Source organism: Psammomys obesus, unplaced genomic scaffold (genome assembly GCF_907164565.1).
Source record: "Psammomys obesus unplaced genomic scaffold, mPsaObe1.curated_primary_1811, whole genome shotgun sequence".
NCBI classification, from domain to species: Eukaryota; Metazoa; Chordata; class Mammalia; order Rodentia; family Muridae; genus Psammomys; species Psammomys obesus.
This window is the reverse complement of record NW_026596134.1, coordinates 10705404-10720766: the sequence shown is the minus strand read 5'-3', so window position 1 is coordinate 10720766 and position 15363 is coordinate 10705404. Positions and strand designations below refer to the sequence as shown.

At 47.2% G+C, this 15363-nt stretch overlaps 1 protein-coding gene across 4 annotated transcripts in view; it reads left to right on the top strand.

The window, feature by feature from the left end:
- Positions 1-355: 355 nt before the first annotated feature.
- Dglucy (D-glutamate cyclase) overlaps positions 356-15363 on the top strand; it is a 77503-nt gene continuing 62495 nt past the window's right edge. For 2 of the 4 annotated variants that reach the window (XM_055593023.1, XM_055593024.1), the window contains exons 1-3: positions 356-550; positions 2991-3153; positions 4524-4665. The gene's annotated coding sequence lies outside the window, so the exon portion shown is untranslated. Of the gene's footprint in view, positions 551-2990; positions 3154-4523; positions 4666-10121; positions 10223-15363 lie in introns of those variants that run through there. The other 2 variants (XM_055593026.1, XM_055593025.1) reach the window with 2 other exon arrangements.

Below are 15363 nucleotides of genomic sequence, written 5' to 3'. Positions count from 1 at the left end.
CCTGACATTTGGATGGCGCAGATGGCAAGCCCGAAATCTGGCTTCATGCTGGAATCAAACAGGATGGCTGTGAGACTCCTCCGTGCAGAGTGCGCTCCTAGGTCCGTGGTGGCATTGAAATGTCTGGGGCTGGCACCCTTCTACATCAGGGTTTTTCATTCTCGTGGATAATGGTGGCCGTGTCCTTGCATTATGCCTCCCTGGTCCCTGGGGAAGATAAGAAACTCCTGTAAAGGGAACGGCCACCAGCAGCTCTGTGGCTTTAAGAACCAAGACTGGCATCCTGCCATGGAAGCCACCACCCCAGTCCAGGCCTTGAGAGCATTGGCTGCAGCGGAGTTCCGGTTGCCTGGGACCGGCCCAAGCATGGAGACCCGAGTCTGAGCTGGACAGAACAAGCCCGTGGTGGTGGTGGCAGGCCTCCCCAGAAACTCCTGTGAGCTGAAGAAAAGGGACCTTTATGCCTTTCAGAAGGAGGCTCGTTCTGCAAGGCTGAGGAAACAAGGCAAAGAATTGTGTGTCACTCTAGTCCAGACGTCTCAAACCAACAGTAAGTCAGTACGGAACATGGCATAGTTCTCTGCCTTAGGCAACATCCACACACCCCACCCCACCACACCACACCCTACCTGGGGAGCCCAAGGGCTGGAGGAAGCTGCTCCAGGGGGCTGCAGGCCAAAACCAATTAATAGGCTGTCTCCTGGAATCCATCGAGGCCTTCCTTTGAAAAGTCAAGTCTCAGCTCACGACACCTCCCCCTGAGGTGGCCTTTCAAGGCATCTTCCTGTCCTTGGGAACCCCAAGAGCACCTGAGAGTAAAGAAGGGGAACTGAGATCATTGGCTTTGGGTGTCTGTCAACTTTGGGCCACAGCCTGCCAGAGAGGAGGGAATGAAGCTAATGACAGTGACTTCGGGGTGGCACGAGGGGAGGACAGTCTAGACCAGTGCAGACCTAGGGTTGCTGGCCAGGTAAGCACAGGTCTCAGAGGGGCCTCTCTCTCTGCTTTTGAGGAATGAGGAGTGCAGGTGAGGCAAACTCACGCTGAGAGTCAGCTTGCTTCAGTCCCCACTGGGGGAGTCCAGGCTGGCAAGACACAGGTGGCTGCAGCAGCTTCTGTGCTTCTGTCCCCTGTGCTGGCCCTCGAGGAAGGCAGAGAGAGCCCTGTGGCTAGGAAGTCCCGTCCCTACATACCCAGCCTCTCTGCTGTCTTCTCATCTGTGCAATCACAGTGGCAGTCATCTACCTGACTCCGTGAGCATGAGTGGGAAAACCATCTATTCGCTGGGAAGGGAAGCAAGTGCAGGCTCTGCTTGCCGGAAGCGGCGTGTTGGCATTGATTGGCAGAGAGGAGAGGGAAGGAGAATTGTACCTTCAAAGTAGCTAAGCCCTGTCAAAGGGGATTTCAATCCAGGAGCAAGAAGCACCAGGAAAGTAGCCTGCACTAGAAGGATAGAGGCAGAAAGACAATCAGGACCGAATTAACTGAAAGCTAACCGGGACTTGTTCATACTCACGATGAACAATGTTTGCATTATCTTTCCAAAATACTTTGAGATAAATAATGTTAAGAAGGAAAAGTGTATTTGGGCTTATGATTTCAAAGGTTTCATTCAGTCTATAGCCCTTTGGCCTGGCCATTCTTAGGACCTTTCAGCATGGCTGAAGTGTTTGGTATAGGAAAGGGGCTCAACTCACAGCAGCCAGGAAGCAAAGAAAGAAAGAGAGGAAGGGGTTAAAGATAAAATAGCCCTCCCTAGCACACCCCTAATTACCAGCTTCCTCCAGAGAGGCCCTACTTTCTGTGATTTCCACCACCTCTCAAAAGCCGAGTGATGAGGTTAGAGTCCGCAGGATGCAATCCCCTCCCAAAGGTCCCTGAACGCTGCTGCACTGAGAACCAAGCCTTCAATATCCGTCCACATCGTAACAACGCTAAAAAGTCAACTGTTTCCTTCTGGCTTGGGGACTGAATTCCAGGAAGGTGGCTGGTGGCCCTGGACCAGGCATGATGTATACACCTGGGCAAACAAGGAAAATTGGGGAATTACCCGAAAGGTCTGCCACAACAGGGTTCCTGAAGTCCCCAGATCACTTGAACTGGAGATCTTTGAGCTCCTGTGGCACACCTATTTCTGCAACTTAGATAGATAGATGGATAGATGGCAAGTTCCCATCTATCCATATCACATATCATATCTATGGATATGACAGATTGAGGCTGTTCCTGGTCTTTCTAATAAGGATTTCTTTTTTCTATTGAGAACCTCGGTGTGCCTGTGTGTGTGTGTGTGTGTGTGTGTGTGTGTGTGTGTGTGCGTGTGCGCGCGCGCACGCGCGCGCATGCAAGCAAACGCCAGGTACATAGGTCTGAACTCTTCCAGTTAATTTCAGCTAAATCTCCCTTCTTTAGTTAAGGATGACAGATGTACAAATCCAAACATACCCCCTTCCTTAACAGATTTTGCAACCTTTCTAGGATATCTGCCAAATTGCTGGATGTTATTTGCATTAAAAAAAATAATAAAGTGATTTTGTTATTTGGGTTTGAAGGATTTTCCAACCTCCCTTAAGGCAGCTTATCACTTGTGCCTCACTTCATAGCTTTCAAAGCTTTTCTTCGACATTCGTAAATCTATCTTATCCTCCCGTGAGGCCAGGAGTTTGGTTTTTCTCACATGCTCTCTTGAAGGAAACTGACTTGTGGAGACACTAAACGACTTGCAGTTCCGGGGTTAGTATTCAGGTACAGGTCTCTGGAAAACTGAACCGTGACTTCTTAATTTTTTCTTTAATTTAAATCACTGTATGTGTGCATGAATGTGTTACGGTGCCCTGTGGAGGTCAGAGGACAACGTTGTGGAGTTGGTCTCTCCTTCCACCTCTGTGTATGTTTTGGAGATGAAACCAAGTTATCAGGCTTGCTTGGCAAGTGCCTTGTCCTGTGGAACCATCTTGCTAGCTCTGAACCATGTCTTTCTGACTGCATAGAACTGTACAAAGAGGTGCTCCGGAAGGCAGTGGATGAGGACACCACCTCACTTCAGAATACATGGCTCAGGCTGCACATTTGGTCGCCCAGGAGCAGTGAGTCATCACTCAGAGTATGGTGTCTCCTCTTCTGCAAAAACGTCACCAAAGCCCCATCTAGGAGGTAGGTGTGGACTAAATGAGATAGCACATGTAAAGTATTTAGAGCGATTCCTGGCACGGGGCAAGCTTTCAGTAAGTACTGCTCAGCTCTAACTTTATCAGTACTTTGGGAAAAGACGGTATTTAGCCGGGCATGGGCTAAGCCGTAACTGAAAGCTCTTAAAATGGGTTTTCTCTGAGGAATAGAAGATGATTCGTTTCAGCTAAGAGGTGGGTGGTCAACAGGGCCATCCAGGGGCCCATGTTTCTCCCACATTCTGGCTCCCTGTTCTTCTGAGTCAAAGTTCACTCACTCTTTCTTCCTGTATTCCTGCCTGTAGGAAGGGGGGAGGGGACAGGGGCTGGACAGCCTCCTGAGTGCTATAATTCAGAGGATGAGCTGTCCTTTCACTCGTAATCCATTGGCCAGCACCTGAGCGCGTCAACACAGAAGAATCCGAGGATGGTCAACTCCAGCTGTACCTATTAGAGATGCCCGAGCAATCTTAGGGGTCCTTCTTCTAAAAGAAAGAGAAAGAGAGTGGAAATTGAGAACAGTTGGTGGCCTCTGCTCCATGTCCCCATAGATGTGTCCCTTGAGCATGAATTTGAAACTGGTATCCCATCCGGCCCAAAAGCAACCTATTTAAAACTGTGAGCCAAAATAAATCATTCTTCTTTTTATTTTTAAAAAGGTTTATTTATTTATTTATTTATTTATTTATTTATTTATTTATTTATTATTTATACAACATTTCGCCTGCATGCCAAAAGAGGATACCAGATCTCATTATAGATGGTTGTGAGCCAGCATGTGGTTGCTGGGAATTGAACTCAGGACCTTTGGAAGAGCAACCAGTGCTCTTAACCTCTGAGTCATCTCTCCAGCCCCACATTCCTCTTTTTTTTTTTTTTATTTCTTGTAAATATATATTTTTGAAACTGCATTTTCTAAAACTGTTATTGAGAATTGATAAATAATTCAGTGAGCATGAAATGAGAACTATCTTTGGAAAGAATCAGTCTGTCACATAGCCCTTTATTCAATACCTATTGTGGAAAATGTAGTGGGGGCTACAGACAATGGGGCATTGGCTGCATAGCATTTGCACTCTGGCCAGAGAGGGAATAGGACGGAGGTGAAAGGGGAACCTTTCTTCTTTTAACATTAATTTACCTCAGGTATTTGTTACAGTAACAGAGAGCTAATTCATACCAGCTCATTTGTCTGGCGGTGGGATGGGTAGTACCCAGGGCCTGATCCTTTGTCATTCGAGAGCTCACTCTCCATATTGACCCAGATTTCAGTAAGTCCAGAAGTAGCTTACCTTGACTCAGTGAAAGGATGTGGAGGGGTAAATGTATCCATGTTCTGCTCTTATTGTTGTACAGAACTAAGACGGGAGATGAATATCAGCATCTCAGTTGCACTTCGCTCAGGGCCGGAGAATGTGCTCTGATGAATAACACCGACACAGAAAGAGGGAAACATATCCACTGAGTGCCTGCTAGGCACCAGACACCTACTAAACGTGTAAGTCAAGGAACTGAATCATAAGCCTGAGACCTAATAGGGTTTTGTGGAAATGTATATATTAATCTTCTCATTTCATCCTGATAAGCTCTACAGATCATGAATTTTTCAGAAGTTTTAGAAAAAAAAAGCTCATCTCAGAAAGAAAAATAGTAGGGCTGAATTTAACTAGGTCTGTTTGATCCTTTGCATCCCAGCTCTTTCCACATTGCCCCGTCTGGAGCTGGTCACTTTCTTTGTTGAAGATGGACTCTATCTTACATACAGAATGACCACAGCCTCTCAGCTAAGCTCCTGAACCAGTGATAACCGTCAACTGAATGGGGAGGGCTGTGGTGATCAGTTTTCTTCTCTATCCTGCAGCCTCCTCTAACCACTTTTGTCTACTTGACCTTTCCCTCCAAACCTATCCAGTTGAGCCCCACATCTGGAACACCTCTGCCCTGCCCCTTCTCAGGGGTGCTAACTATGCTGGAGGAACTTGGTTCATCATGTATTCTTTGAAGTATAACAGTCCTGGTCCCTCCGGGCACGGTGGCACACGCTTGTAATTCCAGCACTCAGGAAGGCAGAGGCAGGCAGATCTCTGTGAGTTTGAGGCCAGCCTGGTCTACAAAGAAAGTCCAGGACAGCTAAGGCTACGCAGAGAAACCCTGTCTCGAAAAACCAAACAAAAAAAAGAGACCTGGTTCCTAAGGCTGCCTAGAAACCTTTACAGTCATCCCTAGATAGTTCCCTGTCCCTAGGCATTGATACATCTCCTGATTGTTGTTTTGTCCTCAACCCTTTCTCAAACGTCATTGTCACTGGCACAGAATAGATCCTGACCATTGATATACCTGAACACTTAAGCTGTAGGAAATTTGCGGTAACAAGGCCCACCCTGACAATCACCTCAACTCTTCTCCTCCTCCTCTTATGTTTCTCATGCCAGAGAGAGATGTGGTTCTGCCCAGGGCTGCCCTATCTCTCCTGGAACCTCCTTTCTTCCCTCCCTCCTTCTCTCTCTCTCTCTCTCTCTCTCTCTCTCTCATGTCTTGAGCCTATGTTCTAGCAGTTCATTCCTTAATGTCTAATCCATCCACTTCCCTGTCTGCTGTCTAACATTACTCTTGGGCTTCTCTCATTCTTCCTTCACACCCAAACTTCTTGAAGGAACGGTCTACACAGTCTGTGTTTACTGCTTTCCCCCTCAGCCCTCTATCGTCCATTTCCATCATTCTCTGTTTCCCTGAACCACCCGCCTGCGCTAAAGGCATTAAACAGAGCCATACTCCAGTTTACTTGAAGCTGTTCTTTGACCTGATTGTGTCTTTCTGGGACTAGGCGCGGCCACACAGCCTGAGCCTGTGTCTCACAGTGCCACTACTCTGGAGGCTTCTACTCTATTTTGATAGACATTTCCCATCAGATTCCTCTTTGTGTCACCCAGTGGCCCAGGAGTCTCTGTGTCCTATCCACTGCCCTTCTTGACCTCTGCTCTGTCCTCTGATGTCTTCTGCCACATGAGGAGAGCTGACAGTTTCCAGCATTCCCTCCTCTGTACGGATCACCTCCCTGGAAACTGCTGTTCAATGCAATGGACCTCTGCACAAGGATGTCACATGGTTCTTCCTGCTTAGCTTATGAAAGCCAGACTTACCTTCATTTTCCTCAAGGTTTCCCTTTCTTAAAACCTTTCTTTTCACCAGGTGGTGGTGGTGCACACCTTTAATTCCAGCACTTCAGAGGCAAAGGCAGGCAGATCTCCTGGTTCAAGGCCAGCCTGGTCTACAGAGTTAGTTTCAGGACAGCTGGACTACATAGAAAAACCCTGTCTCAAACAAGACAAAACAACTCTTTTCTTTTCATGAGTGTTACGGTTTGCCTGGTGCCCATTTCAGGAAAAAGAAATCTAGCCATCATGGTGGATTCCTCTTTCTCGTTGTGTCTTTGAATTCCATCAGGTCTCATATCTGCTGAGTCTACCTTTTCTAATGCCTTGATACCCTTGATTTCTCTCATTCTTCTGCCATTGGGAAAGGCCTGCTTGCTTTGGAAAAGTCATGCAACTCTGGTAAGGGTCCTCAGGGACCTTCTTCACTTTGAATCCAAGTAGTGGCTGTCCATTGCTCACAACATCCTCTTGCCCCTCTGTGCCCAAAGTTCCAATGGTTTCAGATACTTTCCTCCTTGATGTGATGAAATGCCTGATAGAAACAACTCAAGGGGGAAGGTTTATGTGAGCTCATGGTTTCAGGGGATTCCAGTCCATCGTTGTAGGAGAGAAATGGTGGCAGCAACAGCTCGGTCCATGTAGGTGGGAGAGCAAGGCAACTAATGGTGGCAATCAGGAAACGAAGGCTAGACTAAAACTAGAGATAGATTGGACCTTCAAAGGCCTACCTACTTCTAGAAATCCATTTTCCATCCAGACCCTATCTCCTAAAGATGGCATCAGATATTAAAAAAAAAAAATACAGGAACCGATGGGAGGCGTTTTGGATCCAAAGCATGGCACCAATAAAGTCCGCATTTCTTTACTTTAGCCTGTGACCCTCTGATCAGTTTCATCTGCCTTCCCAGGTCTCATCACTACCGATGGAGTATGCCCATCACTTGGGATGCCAACCTATCTCCTAGTGCTAAAGTCTATCAAAACCCAAGTTATGCACCACCTCCCTGATACCATAATTAGTTAACCCTCTCTGTCTGTCTGAGAGAGAGAGAGAGAGAGAGAGAGAGAGAGAGAATGCCTATGTAGCCCAGGGTAGCCTCAAACACTGTTGATCCTCCATCCCCTGCCTCCTTGCTCAGAGTTGATGTTCATCTCACTTCTACTTTTTATGTTTCTATTTGCAGCCCATGCACACATGTGGAGTTTGCCTTATGAGTGGGAGAGAAATAAATTGTACTTTTTCAGAATCTTGTCACTGTCAAAGAGCCCACTGTGTCATACTGTGACAACTCTTCAGCACATTTCCAACATTTTTGTTTTGTTTCATTTTGGGGTTCTTTTGAGCAGGTTCTCCTGCTGTCCATGTGTCTTAGAACTTGCTTTGTAGCTGTGGATGACATTGAACTCCTAATCCTCCTGCCTCTGCCTCCCAAGGTGCAGGAAGCTGCCACACTTAGTTGTTCCTGACTTTCAAACAAAGCAACACTTGGCTTTAACTATCGTGCTTGGAGAACTAGACAGCTAGCAGAGAGCGCCATCTCCTCCATGCTGTCTCTCTTCTCTGGGATCCCTCATCACGGCATCATTGCCTTTGGGGCTGACATTTCAGCAGGACTTGGGGCTGGGAGAATGGGCTAGGTCCTCTGTGGGGCAGTTACTTAGTAAGCATTAGGCTTGCTCTGGGATGGTGTGTCTTTCCTCAGCTGTGGGGCTACTGGGGCTTCTGGGGCTACTTGCACAGGCCTAACAAAGGGATTGCCTTTACCTTGCTCTGACTGTTGCATGGCTGATCGGGAACAATGCTCCGTGCTGCATAGACACTTTCATCATCAGGAGAAGGTTGTTTTTAGTTATTAGGCTGCAGTGTAGTTACGGCTGGATCTGCTCTCCGAAATGACAATGTTTCTGTCTCAATGTGACTTAAGCCAGTAAGGGGGATTTATACATCTCTAGGCATACCTGTTTGTGGAGTGGGGGGGATGCTTTCCCTTTCCAGCCTGTTTTTCTTTCCCTGTTGGCTTCTTTCTCAGATCAGCTACTTCTCAGCTTATTTCTCAGGTCACCATAGTAACAGAAATGACCACCGGCAGGCCCTGCTCACATTGTCTTTACAGAAAACAATGTCAAAGGCATGGACTATTGTTTCCCTGCAGCTATAGACAGAGTGACTCCCTGGGTCGCATGACCATTGCTTAACAATGTAGTCCTGGGGCTAAGGGTACAGCTTGGCGGTAGAGCAACGTGCTTGGCATGCAGGAAACCCCAGGTTCGATCCCTAGCACTGGGGCGTGGGGCCACATCCTATTCATGAGGAATGGCTATTTGGATTGATCACCTGGGTCTGAAATACAGGCTGAAATAACACCCCTCCAGGGATGGGAAGAACAGTGTTCAAAGCTGCTGAGGAGGGTTGGCAAGGTTGCTCAGCAGGCAAAGATGACTGCGACCAAGCCTAACAACCTGAGTCTGAATTCCAGGAGAACACACATGGTAGAGGGAGAGAGGCCAACTCCTGAAAGTTGTGCTCAGACTTCCACACATGTGCTGTGGCATATGCACGCATGTACATCCACACATAAAACAAACAAACAAATAAATGTAATATGATACTTTTAAACTTTTTGGACATTTATCAGCCTCCTTGGGCCATGTGTCCATGTCACCCTACAAACACCAGAAGTGTGCTAGCTGGAAGTTCTGGAAGGCAGGAGCTCTACATCTGAGCGTCAGCAGAATCACGTACCCTCTGCAGGCTTCTGGAACACGCTCTCCTGGCTTGCCTTAGATCTGGTGGCCCTAGGCTATCCTTGCTGTCCTGGCTTAGGGCCTCACTCCCACCTGTCCTCCTTCTTCACAGAGCACCCCTTGAGGCTGTCAACTATTCTTTGTCAACTCTTTCTTTAGAGACGTTGCCATTGGACTTCGGGCCATTTAGATGACCCACAGTAATCTCAAGAGTCTTGATGTAATTGCAACTACAATCATCCATTTTGCCCAGAAGGTCCTGTTCACAGTACCAAGGACTCAGGCTTAGATGTATCTTTGGGGCGGGCCACAAGTCAACCCACTGCCGTACTGGAAGAAATAGGTGACTCCCAGGTACCACTCCTTTACTGCCCAGCACCCACCTTTTCTAGCTAAACAGTTTTGGAGTTGCACTACCCATCATGTAACAGGCTACAAAGTTAGGTGGTGTGTTCTTCTCGGTTGTGTAGAACATTGCTCTCAGTCTGTCATCAGTTTCTGATGACAAATGCAAATACATGCAGCATTTAACACCGAGACAGATAGACTGTAATGAAATCCAGTTGCCTTTGGTGACGGAGAGAGGAGGAAAGAGCGTGTGCTGTTGTCTCTCACGGAGTGCTCTGGTGCAGAGGTGTGCCAAGAAGCCACTTAGTGTCTGCTGAAGATTATGAGTTCCTTCATCAGCCAGGGGATGCTGGACAGTGCTCTTCGGGCGACTTCCCTTACCTCTGCTCTCAGTGGGGACATCAGAGAGAGAGCATCCCCTCTGGTGGCTAGCAACTCTAGCCTCTATTTGCAGATCTGAGTTTGGCCTCTTGTAGTTGGACAATCTTTTACCGTGGGTTGCTTGACTGGGGTACCTCAGGCAAGATGACTCTCTGACACTCTTACACAGTTGCAGAAAGGTTCATTTTCTGAACTCCAAAGGTTGCCAAGCAGAACCAGAAACCTAGGCAAGTCACACCCTGGAATCTGGACTCTGTCCTTGCCATGTCTCCTGCTTCATTTCCTGCAGTCTGCCCAACCCCAGCCTTGCTTTTCACTGCAGCCTCTTGGCCTCTGCCCTGGACATGTTGAGCTGAAGGGTGGGGTGGGGCTGACCCGGCCGGCCTTCCTTTGTCTCCGGTGGACTGCTGTTTGTGCACAGGGCAGGTACTGCTGGGGGTAGGGGCAGCTGGGGAAGAAGGCCTCCAGTTTCTGTCCTGTCCCCCATTGTGTTGTCCTTCTCCCAACCTTTGCTTGCACTGGGGCCTGGGACAGGGAGTTAGACTTTTGCAACCCTGAGATGTGATTTCCTACTTCTGGTTCAGTTGATTAACCGGCTTGAGAAAGAAAGATAAGCATCTGGTTGTGGTTCCCTTTACCCACCTTCCAGAAGGTCAGCTGGGATTAAAGAGACTGAGGAGTGTCTTTTTATTTTTTATATTTAATTTTGTTTGTGTGTACAAGTGTTTTCACACTTGTACGTGTGTGTGTGTGTGTGTGTGTGTGTGTGTGTGTGTGTGTGTGTGTGTGTACAGGTATGTGTGGAGGCTAGGTCGAGCTCAGGTATGGTTCCTTAGAGGTAGTCCACATTGTGTTGTGAAATAGGCTCTTTCTTTGGGACCTGGGACTCACCAATGACTAGGCTGGCCAGCCAGAAGCCCTGGGGATTGTCTTGTCTCAGCCTCCCCTCTCGGGGATGACTAACTTGGCACCATGCTCAGCTGTTTGACATGGACACTGGGGGTCAGACTCAGGCAGATGCCCAGTGGTCATCTTCCCACCCTCAAGAGTTGTTATCTTGTAGAACAGGCTGAAGAAACGGCCCATACCATACATCTAGCTACCTCCTCTTCCTTCTCCTCCTCCTTCTCTTCTTCTTCCTCCCCTTTCCTCTTCCTCATCTTCTTCCTCCTTCTCTTCCTCTTCCTTCTCCTCCTCTTCTTTAGAAATCTTCCACATTTCTAACTCTCTGTATTAACACTAGATTTCACAGCAGATATTTCAGCTACTTTGCAACTGGCAGTTACTGATCCTACAATTCAACATATTAGACATTCTTAGTATAAAGTTCAGAAGCATTGAGCCTCTATATTATTTCACAACCACCACCACCATCTTCCTCCATAACTTTCTCCTCATCTCAGACTAAAACTCTTCCTTAGCCCTGCCCCCTTTTCAGCCACTGGGAACTACTGCTCTGATATTCTTCCTATCTTTGTGAATTTAACTCATTCAGTTATGCCATATAAGTGAAATCATACAATATTTGTCTTACATCTGGCTTTACTTGTCGTGGCTTTCATAACGTCTTCAAGACATATCTGTATTACAGCATATGCAAGAATTTCATTCCTTTTAGAGGCTGGATAGTATTGCAACATCAGCACAAGCACATACATAATTTGTTTATTTGTCATCCATCAGTATGCATTGGATGGCTTCTGCCTTTGGGCCATAGTGAATGGTGCTGCTAAGAACGTCGGTGCATAAAAATGGAGTGAATTTCTCGCTCCCCATCCTTTGAGACACATACCTGAAATGGACTTGCTGGATACATGGTCACTGTTTACTTTTGTCAGGAAGAGTCATTTAATCTTCAAGGAAGCTCCTCCATTTTACATTCACGTCGGGAGTGCTCAAGGGTTTGCGGGTTTTTTCTAAATCTCGGCTAACTCCTACCTTCTACTTTTGCTTTTTTTTTTTTTTTAATTTATTTACTTTTGCAATAGATTCCCAGTAAGAGCCTTGTGGTTTGGTTTGTCCCCTGTGATGCTTTATACTATAAAGCAGTTTTCAGCCTGCGGGGTCAGGACCCTTTTGGGAGTTAAATGGCCCTTTCACAGGGTTCACCTAAGACCATCCGGAAACACAGATATTTATATCACGATGCAAAACAGCAAAATTACAGTTGTGAAGTAGCAAGGGAAGTAAGTTTGTGGCTTGAGGTCACCACAACATGAGGAACTCTATTAAAGGGTCCCAGCATTGAGAAGGTTGAGAACTGCTGCTTTAGACTGTCAGCCTCTTCCCCTAGATCGCTGCTCATTTGTACATCTCCTTTGGAGAAAGATCTCCCTGCCCACTGGGTTACTCACCTGTTGCTGTTGAGTGTGGGGGGGGGGCGTATTGTTTAGTCTTAATCACTATGGTTCCATGAAATCTTGAGCTCTAGTAGAGGCTGTGCCTCCTAATTCACATGTCTGGTTTAGTTTTGTTCTTATTTTTGTTTCTTTTCTTTCTCTCTTCCTTTTTTTTTTTTTTTGATTGAAATGATGGACTGAGCTAATTGCAAGATGAAATAATCGTATACAAATACTATACCTTAATTGGAAACAGCTCTTGGCTGCCATGTGGAGAGGGAGAGAGAAATCACATGCAGAAGAGAGAAGGGAGTGAGAGAGAGAAGATGAGGAGAATAGACAGGGAGACAGAGAGACAGAACGGAGAGTGAGGGGAACCAGAATGTCTGGATTGTTTAGTGAAGGGTCTCTGGAAGAGGGGAAGCCCTGACCCTGGGCTGGGGAATTCAGGGTAGAGGGCAGGGTGTGCCAGCCATGCCCTGCAGCATAGGGACCGAGGGATGCCTGAAACCAAAGAGATATGACAGTAGCAACACCTACTCCAGAGGTCGAAGAAAAGCATTACCTGAGTCCATGGGTTGGTTGTTTTTTGTTTGTTTGTTTGGTTGGTTGGCTGGTTTTTGGTGTTTCAAGATAGGGTTTCTTTGTGTAGCCATGGCTGTCCTGGACTCACTTTGTAGACCAGGCTGGCCTTATGCTCACAGAGATCCACTTCCCTCTGCCTCCCTGAGTGCTGGGATTACAGGTGTGCACCACAGTGCCCGGCTCTGAGTCCATGAGTTCAAGGTGAGCCTGGCAACATAGACAGACCCTGTCTCAAAAATTAAGTTGGAATTGGTTTGTTGAGTTCCTTTAAAATATATGTATATATTCCTAAGCTGCTGGGATGGCTCAGTCAGTAAGCGCCTGCTGAGCAAGCATGAACCCATACAGAAGAACCAGGTGCGTGTAATCCCACTGCTGAAGAGGTAGAGGCAGGCGGTTCTCTGCAGCTCAGTGGCTGACCAGCCTTGGTTACTTGGTGAGCTCCAGGCCAGGGAGACACACTGCCTCAATAAAAAGGTAGATGGTGCCTGAGAGACGATCATCAAGATTGTCCCCTGGCCCTTCATGTCCACATGTGACTGCATATGTGTGTGAGTAAACACACATATACAGCATACACACACACACACACACACACACACACACACACACACACACACACACACTGCTAGGATTTTGGTTGAAACAGCCCAGAATGTATGTGCCAATTTGGAGAAAAGTGACATGTTGTGATATATCTTTCTGTCATGAACAGAACTTTGTCTCCATTTATTTTTCTTTAGGGTTGTTTATTTTTAATAAAGTTCTTCACAATAGATTTCACATGTTTTCTTAGCTTTATGTCTGTGTGTTTGGTGCTGTCTGTGCTTCAGTGGCCCCAGGCTGTTGTGGCTTAGGGCTCACTCACGTTTGTCTCTCACCTCCTTCGCAGGCCCACACCTCTGTGTTTCTTCTATCCCTTGTCTTTGCTTTTTGCACAGAAAAAGAGCCGCTGTAGATATAATGACATGAAGGCTCTCGAGATGAGGTCACTGTGGATCAGCTGAGTGGCCTGGCGTCCAAATGGCAACATCTAGGAAGGTTTAAAGATTGTCCTTCCCCATCCCTGGTGGGGTTGTCAATCTGTGTTTCAGACCTCTCCCCTTCCTCGTGAACGTGAGGTGCCGCCCATGCAGTCCAAAGAGGCTGTTCCATGCTCAGGAGGATTTGGATCATGTTTTGATTTGTTTGCACACGCCGCAGCATGTGTGGAAGTTAGAGGTCAGTTTTCAGGAGCCGATCTTCTTTCACCATGAGGGTCCTAAAGATCAAATTCAGGTTGTCAGGTCTGGTGGCAGGCAACCTTACTCACTGAGCCATATCTCTAGACCCACCCACTTCTGAGTTTGTGACAGTCTCTCACTGGGACCCGGGACCGTGGCTGGCTGGCCAGCAAATCCCAGACTATATAAAGGCTATAGGAGTGAAGGAGTGAAGGAGAGACTGTTGAGACAATGAGCCCCAAAGAACTGGGATTCCTCTAGGAGTCTCTCGCTGGAGAAGGAAAAGGCTGGGGCCCTGACGCCAGCCAGGTGGGAGCTTGACTCCAGGAAAGAGATCTTGCATAGTGCTAACACTTGCGGGACAGACTCAGACTGGTACAGGGTTAGACAGGAATTGCTCAGGACTGCTTAGTTCTACACACCCTTCCTCCATTTAAACTTAAACCTCATGTCAGGACCTGAAGATGGACTTGGGGGGGAGGAGTCACTGGTCCCCTTATATACGTTCCTCTTCCCAACATGGCCACAATGAACAAATCTGCTTTTCACTATCACTTTCCCTGTTAGTTGCTGACCAAGGGTGGGTGGTTGAGCCTCTCTTTTTAGGGCTTCCTGGGCCCAAGCTTTCACCCTAACAGCTGCAGGTGGCCAGATAAGGAGTCAGAAGCTCAGTTTTAGAGCTGTCTGGAAAAGCCCCCTCCCGCCTCATGGCAGGCAGTTTCTGAAGTAAACTGTGAAGAAGGGAAGCCATTGCTGAGTTTAAGCCTGGGATGTAGGGTCACAGGTGTGTCACCTGGCGATCTTGTGACGTGCACACCGAGCGCTCTGGTAACTCACTGATAGGCGCCTTGGTGAGAGGCCCTTCCCTTCAGACATTCCAGGTGAGTGCACTGCACCGTTCGTTGGTCCTCTGGGGGTATTGGATAAACTCACAAACCTGATTTTTCTGTTAAGGAGTGTGTGTGTGTGTGTGTGTGTGTGTGTGTGTGTGTGTGTGTATACATGGAAGTGAAAACCAGAGGACAATCTTGTCATTCCTCAGGCATTGTCCACTTTTTTTTTGTTGGGTTTTTTTTTTTTTGTTGTTGTTGTTGTTGTTGTTGAGACAAGATTTGTTACTGATCTAAAACTCTCCAAACAGGTTAGGGTGCCTGGCAGGTGAGCCCCAGAGAACCCCCTTGTCTCCACCTTTCCAGTTCTGGGATCCATTACAAGCGTGTACCACTGCACCCAGCTTTTTTCTGTGGATTTTAGGATCAACCTCAGTTTCTCATGTTTACAAGGCAAGCAGGTTACCGACGGAGTTATCTTCCTAACTGCCCCCCCCCCCGTTGTGATTTTGATAAGCCTATGTGCTCATAATTGAATTCAATTAGTTCAAAAGTCATGACTTTTATTAGTACAGATAAATGATGTATCA